A 12,950-nucleotide genomic window follows, 5' to 3' on the forward strand; every position below is an offset into this window, starting at 1 on the left:
AAACATACATGGAAATACAGTGCATAAGGCAAAAAAACAGAATTTGTACAATTCTAACAAACTGCAGTCTTAAACAGCTCATTAAGTAGGATCAGGAGTCTGATTATGGCCTGTAGTTTGGTTCTATGTAAACATTAACCTTATATACTCTTCTCTGACTGGGCACTAGTGCCTGAGTGCACATATATTTTTCTTGTCAGTGATTTCTGATTCTTGGGCTTCTTGCAGCATTTGCTAGCAGATAAACTGCAATACTCACTAGAGACTGTAGGGGCAGGAGAGCATCTTGAGTGCTGATAACCAAAGAAAAAGGGGGTTAAAATACAAAGGCTTCTGACCATTTTGTGTCACGAGGCATTTATCTACAGCATGATATGTCCTTAATCACAAAGGACGTGATAATACGCCTTATACATGTTCACAAAACACATGTAGACTGATTGGGGAAACTCCCACACCCTTGAATATCCTTGAGAGGATAAAGAGCTGGTCCAGTGGTCCACAACAAAGACTCAAACTGCATTGCTCCTCATCCCTCATCTGAAGTTCATTTTCGGTGTTTCAGCATAAATTTCTATGCACCATTTTCTTGAGAGTAGTAATCCCTCTGCCCATAATGATATTAGATAACATTCAGTTTCCTGCAGACAGAATGCTTGACAGCTACTAATCTAGTCTGGGAAGCAAATGTAGCCAGTGATCACATATGGTGCATATTCAGCAAGATAAGAGGCACTTTCCACCAACAGAATACAATACAAAAAGCTGTCACTTTGACCTACACTTAGTATGATCCTGCCCACACGCTGTACATCTGGTGGAGGTTTAAAGTGCGATAACATGCTGACATGATGCAGTGTTTGTGTATGCAGACAAAGTACTACAACATGGCGAGGGAGTAGTTTGCTTGATGTCGTGACTGATCTGAAAGTGGACTAAGTGTTTTGTCTGCTGGAGTGCTTTTTAACATTGCTTTTAAGAGATACCTGCCCTACCATCCTCAACCATCCAACTGTGTGTGTGAAGGTTTTTCTTCTATTTTATTTATTTATTTATTCTTTTAGATTTTGCTTCTGTTGTGTTTTTATGTGGACTCAAGCCACTCTACCTAAAAAGGTGGAGTGGCTTGGAAAGGTGGCAAACCGAGCAAAAAAAAAAGAAGAAGAAAAAAATATGAGAAAAAAAATCACTAGCAAGAATAATAAAAGAAGGAGAGCGCGAGGTGTGGGGTTAAAAATAAACTGCGGCTGTACTGTTGTTCAGCAAAGCAGCTTTAATTAGTTCATATGAGAGAGTGGTCCTTTTGCTCTGTTTTAAAATGTCATTTCTAATGGCTTGAAAAGCTGAGGTACTCTGTGATCGTGCACTAGCATATCTTCAAGTGGTATGTGGCTTACTAATAAAGCAATAATGCCGAAACAGTTATAAGAAATCACAGTAAAAGCAACATCAAATAACATTTTCTAGTGAGGAGAGATTATCTAAGGTCGTTTATTCTCTCTTCCTGACAGTAGTTTTTTTTCAGTATTTTCTAACAAAGGGTTTCATGCGGTTATGTAATTTTTAATTCAAACATCATCACAAAGAAGCCTTTTTGACAAACTACACAATGAGCTGGACTTGTTGTTCTTAGACTGCAATGTAATGCATTAAAAGGCAGATGTATTGTTTTAGAAATGTTTCCGACAGCTCACAGAATTGGTTGATTATGAGTGAAAAGCCATAATATGAATGTGTGGGACCTTTGTGAGTGAAAGCAATGTTTATGCAAAGCTTCACCTTTAGATCTGCTCCTGATAGCAGGCATATTTGTTCATCACCCTCTGGGAACCACCTTGGACTTGACGCGCCCCTGTTTTCATTGTTGGGTAATGTTATTACAGATTCACTGTATATATTTACCCTTTAGTTCCCTTAATCTCTCAGCTGGATTTGCACTGAATGTTAAAGAGTGACACTATGACAATGCAGCCGATTCTAGTCCTGAATACAAAATACAGTGCATCTGTGATCCATCTGCAATGCATTTTTTATGTTGTTTCACAGTTATTTTGTTGGCAGACAGGTGAAAATGAGTTTAATGAATATTTTATGTATTTATAGATTAGTTATTTAAATTTCCCTGTCCTTGACCACTTGCATTCACAGCTTTGTGACTGCACAATAGACCTCATAGTTGCACGAAGAGCAAACAGGAACAGCTAACATCACAAATACTATTTTATGTCATCAATTGCTTCCTGTCATGAGAGCTGAGTCTCTGCTGTGAACAAGAACTGCACAATGTACAATACCAAAGGTGACACATCAGGTTAAGAAATACAGCCAAGACATGCTCTCAATGTTTTTATTATATATTCATGAGGTTATGGCATGAATTTGTCCTCCAGGGTGAGACAGCTAGAGCAGAATTTTACTGTAATGTTCTGAGGTATAACATTCAGTGGAACATGCCATAATGCTATCTTTCACCCACTCACAGTACATCATGCTTTTAGGTTGCACCAGACCAGTTTGCCAGGTTTCCTGTGACTCCCCAAGATGAAACACAAGTCTTGAAGTTGAAGGGTTGTTTTTTTTTACTCAGCGGTGCAGGTCAAGGTTGCACCAACAAGAGCAAAAGTTGTGAAAACAAGACTTCCAGGAAGTGATTAGAAATTTTTTGCAGCTGCCCGAGCAGTTGGATGGAAAAACTGGGCCAATTTAAATCGCATGTTGTTTATAATTGCCTCCATGTATGCTATTAAAACCCAATACTTGGCTAAATTAACACTAATCAACAATTTTACTGAAATTTCCTGAACTTTGCCCTCAGAATTACAAACTCAGAAACATGAAAAAAAGAAATAAATATACAAATATGAGGTTTAGTTAAATATAATTAAAAAGATACGTTGGCGGCACCAGGAAAATAGCCTCCTCTTATAAGTGACTGGATTTTGTCCATTTTGTTTTGTATTTTACTCTGTGCTGCCAAATATGTGTGAAATCACTTCAGGCTCTGAGGGTAAAGCATTTTGATTCATTTCAGATAAGCTCATAAACACGTCTGCCTTCTAAAGTTGGCTAGCTCCTACCTGTGCTTCAGAATAAATGATTTTGGCTGCCCACCAAGACGCTTGTTCCCCATTACCACCCAACACAAGTCAAACCGCCCTCTCACTGCACGACCCTCTCCGCTTATTCTCCAAACGGTTTGAAGTGTTAGCCAGAGTGTACGCGTGAACATGCACACACATTTTAGTGGAAGGACATTATCTGTGGAGATATGAATAAAAATGTTCGTGTTTTTCCACAATTAAAGATGTAATTGCCCACATTTTATTTTATTTTATTTTTTTTAAACTATTTTAAAACTGAAGGGCCGTTCTCTTTAATTCAGAAATCTAGAGAGTGTGTTTAATAATATCAGAGTGTGTGTGTGTTTGGGATGTGTTGTAATTGATTGATATTATTATACAAGTAATATGTAAAGAGTGAACACATAAAAATGTACCTGCTCCAATTAACGGTGTCTGCATCGCAATATGGAGTGATATTGCAATATTTCTCTTCTTTGGATTCATGCAGAACAAAGTGCTATCAAACAACAACGGCTCTATGTGAGCATAGCAAGCAGAGCTTTGAAACTGCACGTCTGTCTTTCAATGTTTCTTCTCCTGACACTTCCCATCCGGTCTTCATCCATCTTTTTTGTATTTTTCTTTCCCCTACATTCACCTTTCTTTTTCTCTACTGCTTGTCTTAATCCACTTAATTCTCTTATTCTCTCTTTCCCTCCTACATATAAAACATCTCTCTCTCCCCCTCAAACATTTGCATTCCTCTTTCTTTCTCTCTCACATAAACGCTATTATAGTTTTTCAAATTTATGTCTATGTATAGTGTTTTTCTCTCTCTCTCTCTCTTTGACTGCACCGACACCGAAACAAGCATGCCTCCGGCGCTAGGCTCCCCGGCCACTCCAACAGGATGCAGCCTCTTTATCCCTAAACATGTTTTTTTATGTTTAAGGAGCACACCAGTTCTGAAGCTTTGGAGCATGAACACAGTGTTGCACTGTTGCCCAGAAACTGAGTTTTAAAGAAGGGAATGACTGAAAGAAGAAATGAAAGTGGATCATTGCCATGGTCCATTTTGAAATTAAGGTAAAAAAGGGATTGGTGTGTTACTGCTACTAACTTTCCTCTGGATCATAAATTGAGTTTTGAACAATGTAGCAGTGTCACCTTCTTAGTCATGGTGGCATGATGCTACATTATTCCACTTTACTGATCAGCAGCTGTGCTTTCTGGAGAAATGTAATGGACCGAGTCAGTTATGGACAGTCCATATGCCTAGCCTGACATTCCCCCGTTTCTAAATTCCTCACATGCTTTAAACTAAAAGTTAACTATGTTGTATTCCCTGTAAAGCAGCAGACTGTGCTCACGCAGATAACTCATTAAATCTGAAGTGTTTCTCACTTTCTCAGCAACTCTGCTCCTGCTTGTTCTGCATACTGAGTTGTCATTTTCAATTAATTACCCCTTAGAGGTCTTAATAAACCAAAATATTGTCAAACTTGACACTGACAAAAAAAGAGAGAGAATTATGCTATGGTACTCCTTCACTTATTCAGTTTAGTGACCATGTAGGTAACAGTCACCATCTCCCACCAAAGAGCAAGGGCTATATTGAAACTATGATATAAATAGATAAAACAACATCCTGATGTCAGCCCATTTTTAGTTTACAATATGTCATCAGCCTGTTATAGCATCATTGTTATGTCATAGGATGTTGTCTTGAAAAAATAAATAGTGTGCTGCACAGCTATTTCCATGTCCTTCCATATGGTATATTACTCAATATGGTTTTTTCAAGGTCAACTTTGACCTTGGGCGCTAGCAATGAAAGTTAAGATCAAACTATAACATGTCAGGAATTGGCCAAACTACATACATTTATATTTTAAGTCTTGGAATTGAATACTGACTAGCATTTTTGCTTGAAATGCCAGTCACTAAATCATTTTAGCAATCTTTAAAATGCATTCATGATTTTTTTTTATTATGAGTTATAAATAACTTTAAATTATTCATCATACATACATATTTTGCTTCCAAGTAATCATATGTAGATTTACTCACATCCTTGAGTGTTTACAGCATTTGTAAAATATTACTGAACCTCAAATTAAGAAAGTAGAAAATGATTTTCCCAACAAAATATAAAGAAAGACTGGTTCATAATGTTTACACAATACTGAATGCTGTAAATATGTACATAAATTTAACACTCAATATATACTAGGTACTTACCTGTATCCTATTAAAAATACAATGTTTAATATAAAATGATAGAACTAAAACTAAAATGTATTGTACATTTGGGGAAACAAATCACAGAGAACATTTACTTTCCTGTAGTGACTTACATGCAACTACTCTCCTGAACATTTCCTCTGCTGAGCACACAGTGAATTGAGATTCTCGAGCAGCCAGTAACAGATGACATCAACATGCTGAAGCAGCAATCTGAAAGAGAGAATTCCCTATTGGCCCATGGGATCAGGTTTGTAAGTCTAGCAAAGCCTTGTCCGTGCTGGTATCTAGTATCAAAGCAGTTCACCATCACTCTGGGAAAATAATGCCTTCTTTCCTTAGAACCACAAAGGTAAACAAACATGTTTACAAAGCATAAAGTGACCCTGACTTGCCAACACACATGACACCTTTCAAAAATGAGCAATGACAGAAAATGCATAGTTGGCATTGAACATTTTGGTGAAATCACGATGTATTACCACCCATAAATACCTAATGCTATCTGCATCCCATTTCCATTTATAATGATTCTTAAAAACCATGCATCATTTTGTATGTGTAAAGAGGGGGATTTATATTTCCAATTTCCCTCCTCAAGGAAGGAAGTTGGTTGTCTGATCCAGAACAATTTGGCCTGTAACGAAACCCAGAAGAAGTAGATATATACAGGCACTGGCTTAACTAAAATAGATAAACCACGATTGGCCTTAGGTAGACAGAGAATTGTGTGGTGGTGATCTACAAGGGCAATTCCCCATTTTGAGCAGCACATTAAACATGCTTTTAAAGAGCTAGTGATAAAATGTGAGGCCTGGGGATCAGAGAAATGAATCCTTCTTGAAAGACTTTTCCATGGCCTCCCTTGCTCTAAATTACTGGGTTTGAAGCCTGCCAGTGAAGACCAGAGAGGTCCAAAAGCAAATTTACTTCCCTGTGATGTGGAAGATTTGGGAAAGAAGACACAAATTACACAGGATAGCAAATGACAGGGAGAACAGAAGATGAAATACAATGTGCAAATGCAAAGAATCAATTAGGCAATTAGGTCGTTTTAAGAAAGGAACTGCTCACCTGCAAGAGAACCATTTCTCTTGCACATTATTAAATACTAAGGGAAAAGAGAAAATTGCCATGAGTTAGTACTTGTTAAATTTTGCTTATCTCTAGAGCAACAACACATTCAATAAGAATTAACTTTGATTACCTAAAATGGATTTGGAACTCCTGCCTTCTTCATCTCATGTACTGTATTTAGTTACCACACAATAGTAAGTGCAATCGTTACTATACGTACTCCAATGCACAAGTTAGAGGGAGGTTTCTACAAGCTGAAATAAAATCCACTTAAAAACGATGTTAAGTTAAAGCTTAAAATCTCAGTCACACAAAAAATAAGGTCATCACATCACTGGGTCATAAAAAGGGACTTGATACTGCTAAACAGAAATTAGAACGAAATAACAGACGAATTTATCCTGCAGTGGTACAATGTACTTATATTTGGTGCTCAGAGAAAAAGAAATCAAGCCACGGGCATAAATCAAAATGATCAGCATTGTAAGCAGTTTATATTTACTGGAAGTCTGCTTTTACATTTTGCTGATGTAAAAGCAGATATTTTACAAGTATTGGCATTTACTACCACGCAACAGTCAAGAACAAGCAATAAAGACATGTGCTTTAAAAAAAATGTCACTTCCACACTTCTCCTTTGTGAACACACCTTTCAATACGTATTTAAGAGCTGATTAGTCCAAAGACAAAACAGGTATGACTTCCTCCCTACCAGCAAGTTCAAATCAGTATGCTTCCTTAACTACCAAAAGATTTCAGTTCATTCAAACAAAACCCGTGTAGCCCTAACTACCTCAAATTAAATTTTAAAGAAATGTACAAAGAAATAAAGGCAAAAGAATTTTCAGATTTAAAAAGAAAAAAAAAAACTTAAAAAGACCCACAACAATGCCTTTATTTAAACTGCATTTCCAGCTCTAATGTTCCCCTCTATCACTTCCCCTTTCTTCAGGCACCTCTTGTTTCATTCATCGGAGCTAGACAACCTCTCAGAGGGAAATCAAAAGCTTTGAATAAAAAAGAAACTCGAGTTTGCTTTCCAAGGAGTTTTCGAAAATGCAAGAAGTATATTTTAATAACTAAACTCTGTTTTATAATGTGGTTGATAGAATATTACCACTTTACATCCATAAAAACATTTTTGTAAATTTGCAGAATGTTCTATTTTCCAACAGTACATAAAGTAAAATCAGAAAAGAAGAAACACATGCTTTAGGTAAGGTCTGCATCAGGTGATGGAGAAGACAGACAAGTGAGAGGTGGGCTACTGGAACAAGGCATTAATGAACATGGAATTAGTGGCATGGTACTATGCCAATTGACCCAAATGAGAAATACCAAATGCAATGCATGTCTTAAATACATATAAACAGAAGACTGACATCTACACTAAAAAAGAAGCACCTAGGAGCTCAGTGCAATAGTATCAATAAGAAAGATACTACTGTTGAAGCTGGAGAGCTACACAACCGCACAAAAGTCTTTGTTACATAGAGTCGTTAAAGTGCATTCAATATGCATTTATATTGTCATGAATGCATCAAACAGTTGTTGCAGATTTGTCGGCTCCACATCCATAATGTGAATCTCCCGTTCCACCACATCCAAAAGGTATTCTGTTGGACCGAGATGTGAGATCTGAACTTTGGGTTTCATTTGAATACAGTAAAATCAAGACTTATCATACCAAATAGGATGATATTTAATTAGACTCCTTCTGCTCAATGAAGCACTAAAAGCACACTACGCTTTCTACACTATGCAGATTTTTCCTTCTACTATTCCGTCTTCTACTGTCCATATTTGTGGTGCCTGTGAGACGTATGACTTCAGTTTCCTGTTCTTAGCTGACAGGAGTAGCACACAGTGTGGTCTTCTGCCGCTGTAGCCATCTGGTTCAAGGGTCATGTATTGTGAGATCAGAGTTGCTCTTGTGCGTATCTTGGTAGTAATGAGTGGTTACTTGAGTTACTATTGCCTTTCTGCCAGCTTTCAGTCTGAAGCTGGCCATTCGCCTTTGATCTCTGGTTTTGTTCCAGAGAATTCACTGAATATTTTCTTTATCATTCTTTGTGAAGTCTAGAAATTGTTGTGTGAGAAAATTTCAGTAGATCAGCAGTTTCTGAAATGCTTAGACCCACCTGGCTGGCACCAAGAACCATGCTGCATCAAAGTCCTTTGAATCAACTTTTTTACTCAGTCTGATGCTTGGATTGAGCTTTACATGTCTAAAAACTTTGACCATATCTACATGCACTGAGTTACTGCCATGCTATTTTCAATTAAATATTTACAGTATTGGCTCAATGGACAGCTATACCTAATGAAAAGGCTGGCGGATGAAATATTGTTTTTTTTTTTAATTAAACAGTTATTTGTTATTCTTTGCTTTCTTCTTTTCCATGTCCTTGCCTCCTTTCCATCCCTTCTTTCAGTTTTTCACAGATTAAACTGGGCAGCTATGAAGAGCATGTATAATAAATGTTGAGGAAGGTTAAATAGTGGGCTGTTTTGCCACGCTAAACTTGCATACTACCCACACACATATGCGCACGCACATAGAGCGATAGACAGACACTTAACCACCCGCATACTGCAGCCTCTGACTCTATAAGGACTACAAAAGAAACTGATTCACAGGGCCACTGCATTGTCAGCCTCCACAATAGACCTGATGAGATTGAGACCTCACAAGGACACACCTACACACACACATACACACATGCATGGTCTTGGACAATAGTCCTGATGAGTTAAGAAAAATCCTAATTGACCTGAAGCTACACTAGGAGCTAGTAGAGGGATACTGATACGCATTTTGAAATTGAGAGCCACTGAAAGTTCGGTATTTTAGAAAGGGAGACGGAAGGAACAGTTCAGTGTGTAAGGGAGAGCAGCTAAGAAAAAATAAGCAGACAAATAAAAGAGAGACTGAGAGGAAGGAGGAGAAAATACTGTGCATGGAATAGGAAAAAGAAAGTCCTGGAAATAAAAGAAAAGGGGAATATGACAAAAGAGAAAAAGACCGAGAGAGAGAGAGTGAGAGAATGTGAACAAGAATGTGTGAGAGACAAAAATAAATAAATATAAACAAAAATTAGAAAAACTGTGTACACAGCACAAAGAGAGCGGGAGTAAAGGAGATAGAGACGAGAGGCAGGAAAACAGGGTACAAGACAGCTTTTATTACACAACATGTGCTGTGGACAGATGGTGGTGAATTATGTATTATGGCTTTTACACTGTGCCTGTACTTTTGCACTGGAGTAGAAAATAAGCTTGCATGTGGAACAAAATGTTTAGCTAAGTTTCCACATTTTAACCCAGAGGGCTTTAAAAAAAAATAAAAATAAAATACTAATATAACAGGACATACAGGTGAAAACATATCCAACTAAAGCACACGTGTTGCAACACATGCTGAGGCTTTATAACAATGCTTGCTTTTTAAAAAAGTTATAACATTATTTTGGGTGATTTTACTGCAAAAGGGTTTGCATTTCAAGGGCAAGAAAATTCTATTTATTTTGAGTATTTCTATTTAGAACGACAGACAATGGAAGGTGACTTATAAGGGCATATTCATAGTTTATGGAAATGATTTTTAACTTTATACAGATACATTTTGAGTAACTTAGCCAAAACAGAACAAAAACACAATTCTTAGACAACAGAAATTGGACATTAAAAAAATGAATTTTGCAATTGTTAACAGTTTCCAACTTTCACATTTTTATCCCATTGAAAAGCCAAATATTTGCAAGCTACATACTCTTTGAATAATCAATTACAGGCACTATTAGTGCACAAATATGCATGACACCATGTGCATACAGTATCTGTGACCTCATTGTGCAACTGCAGTATAAAAAAATATTTTGCAAAATGTATTACAGCATCACATAACGAACAAATAATTTCATCAATAAAGAAAATGTAATGCTGCTGTTTGACAGCTGTTTGTTTGATGCTGTTTCCCAAATGCCATACGTACAGTGGGGCAAAAAAGTATTTAGTCAGCCACCGATTGTGCAAGTTCCCCCACCTAAAATGATGACAGAGGTCAGTAATTTGCACCAGAGGTACACTTCAACTGTGAGAGACAGAATGTGAAAAAAAAATCCATGAATCCACATGGTAGGATTTGTAAAGAATTTATTCGTAAATCAGGGTGGAAAATAAGTATTTGGTCAATAACAAAAATACAACTCAATACTTTGTAACATAACCTTTGTTGGCAATAACAGAGGTCAAACGTTTACTATAGGTCTTTACCAGGTTTGCACACACAGTAGCTGGTATTTTGGCCCATTCCTCCATGCAGATCTTCTTGAGAGCAGTGATGTTTTGGGGCTGTTGCCGAGCAACACGGACTTTCAACTCCCGCCACAGATTTTCTATGGGGTTGAGGTCTGGAGACTGGCTAGGCCACTCCAGGACTTTCAAATGCTTCTTACGGAGCCACTCCTTTGTTGCCCGGGCGGTGTGGGATCTTTGCTCACCGTTCTCATGATCATTTTGACCCCACGGGATGAGATCTTGCGTGGAGCCCCAGATCGAGGGAGATTATCAGTGGTCTTGTATGTCTTCCATTTTCTGATGATTGCTCCCACAGTTGATTTTTTCACACCAAGCTGCTTGCCTATTGTAGATTCACTCTTCCCAGTCTGGTGCAGGTCTACAATACTTTTCCTGGTGTCCTTCGAAAGCTCTTTGGTCTTGGCCATGGCGGAGTTTGGAGTCTGACTGTTTGAGGCTGTGGACAGGTGTCTTTTATACAGATGATGAGTTCAAACAGGTGCCATTCATACAGGTAACGAGTGGGGGACAGAAAAGCTTTTTACAGAAGACGTTACAGGTCTGTGAGAGCCAGAGATTTTCCTTGTTTGAGGTGACCAAATACTTATTTTCCACCCTAATTTACGAATAAATTCTTTACAAATCCTACCATGTGAATTCATGGATTTTTTTTTCACATTCTGTCTCTCACAGTTGAAGTGTACCTCTGGTGCAAATTACTGACCTCTGTCATCATTTTAAGTGGGGGAACTTGCACAATCGGTGGCTGACTAAATACTTTTTTTGCCCCACTGTATGTTGCTAATTCTGGTATTATAGATATTTAAATATAGTAAGTTTCGTCCAGATTGATTAACCCATCTAAGAAGAACATATAAAGAGCAATTTTTAAACTTTTGTGTTTCTGTAATGAATAACCAACCAGTCTATGCAAACTCTTTAATCAAAAATTTTAATGCTAAAAAAATGAAAAAAAAAACAAAAACAAACAACCAAAAAAAACCTCATTCATTCTTTCATTAAGATGATGAATTTGTTATTTACTTGCATTCCTGAACAGAATAATTAGTTTTAGTGGTTTAATATTATGCTTGATTAATTCCTAACTTCTCATTGAAGTCCAGTGTGCTGTCTCAAATTTGGGTATAAAAATGTTAATTCAGTTTGCTATTTGATTAATAAATTAATTTTTTTTTTAGTTTTAAACACCTTTTTGACAGAATTCTAAAGCATTTGTCTTTTCTTGTTTTTATGACAAGTAGTCTGATTCTTTTTTTTAAGCTTTGTAAATGTTATAATCCTATAAAGCAAGACATACACCAAATCAAAGGTAGGACAGAGAAACCATGACAGGATCTGACAAACTTGTAAATGAACCTCTGAATAAAATGCAAATAAAAGTTGTTTTTTTAAATCCAGATCCCTGCTTTTGTTGTTGATTACGTCCAAGTAAGCCACCCTGGAACATCTGTAGCCATCAGTTCAAAGTGTCCTCACTTCAACTCATATATCTGTCACATCAAGAATGAGGAAACTGTTTTTTATTAAGGTTAAAATTGGCAGAGCATGTCATTTCTTTTGCAACAATAGTAGAGATGGCAAAGAGTCGCTTCTTGAAGAATTTAAGTTATAGGGTAAAATACATTTTAGAATCCAAGAATAATCGAAATAACTAACATATCTAAATAATTTACGCATTATAGAAGAAGAGAATGATGGAAAAGTTTAAAATCATTTTGGCTGGCTATGTCAAAAGAATAAATCCATTTTAATCAAATAATTATTGTCAAAGTTGAACAGTGAAAGTCTATCACACTGTACACACCTCTCTCCTCTTCCCTGAACCTCTGTATCTAATTCATCCACTCTGCAGCTCTTCACCACCTCTGCTCTTCTTCTCAGTACTGAAGGCCATCCAGTCTGGATCCATCTCCGGCTCAATATCCCATCCATGATGCATTCAGTCCTGCAATAATTCATCTTTCATCCAATGACATTCTGCTATATATTTGTGTATCAAACTTACCCAAACATCATCTTGCAAAGAGATGTAAGGACAACCTCTTTGAAGCCAGTGGCTTTGAGAAAAACTGAAACATTTGACACTTCAGGAATGAAGAACAGGATTCTTGACAGACATCTGTTCAACTAAACACTGTTTAAAAAAAAATCAAACTGCTGTCATTCCTTAATCCCTGTCAATCAATGTCACAGTTATTAGCATACAATCGTCAAGGGAAGAGTAGCAGAGTAGGGTGCACTTTTATG

This window comes from Aulonocara stuartgranti (genome assembly GCF_965226115.1).
Source record: "Aulonocara stuartgranti genome assembly, chromosome: 17".
Classification (NCBI taxonomy): domain Eukaryota; kingdom Metazoa; phylum Chordata; class Actinopteri; order Cichliformes; family Cichlidae; genus Aulonocara; species Aulonocara stuartgranti.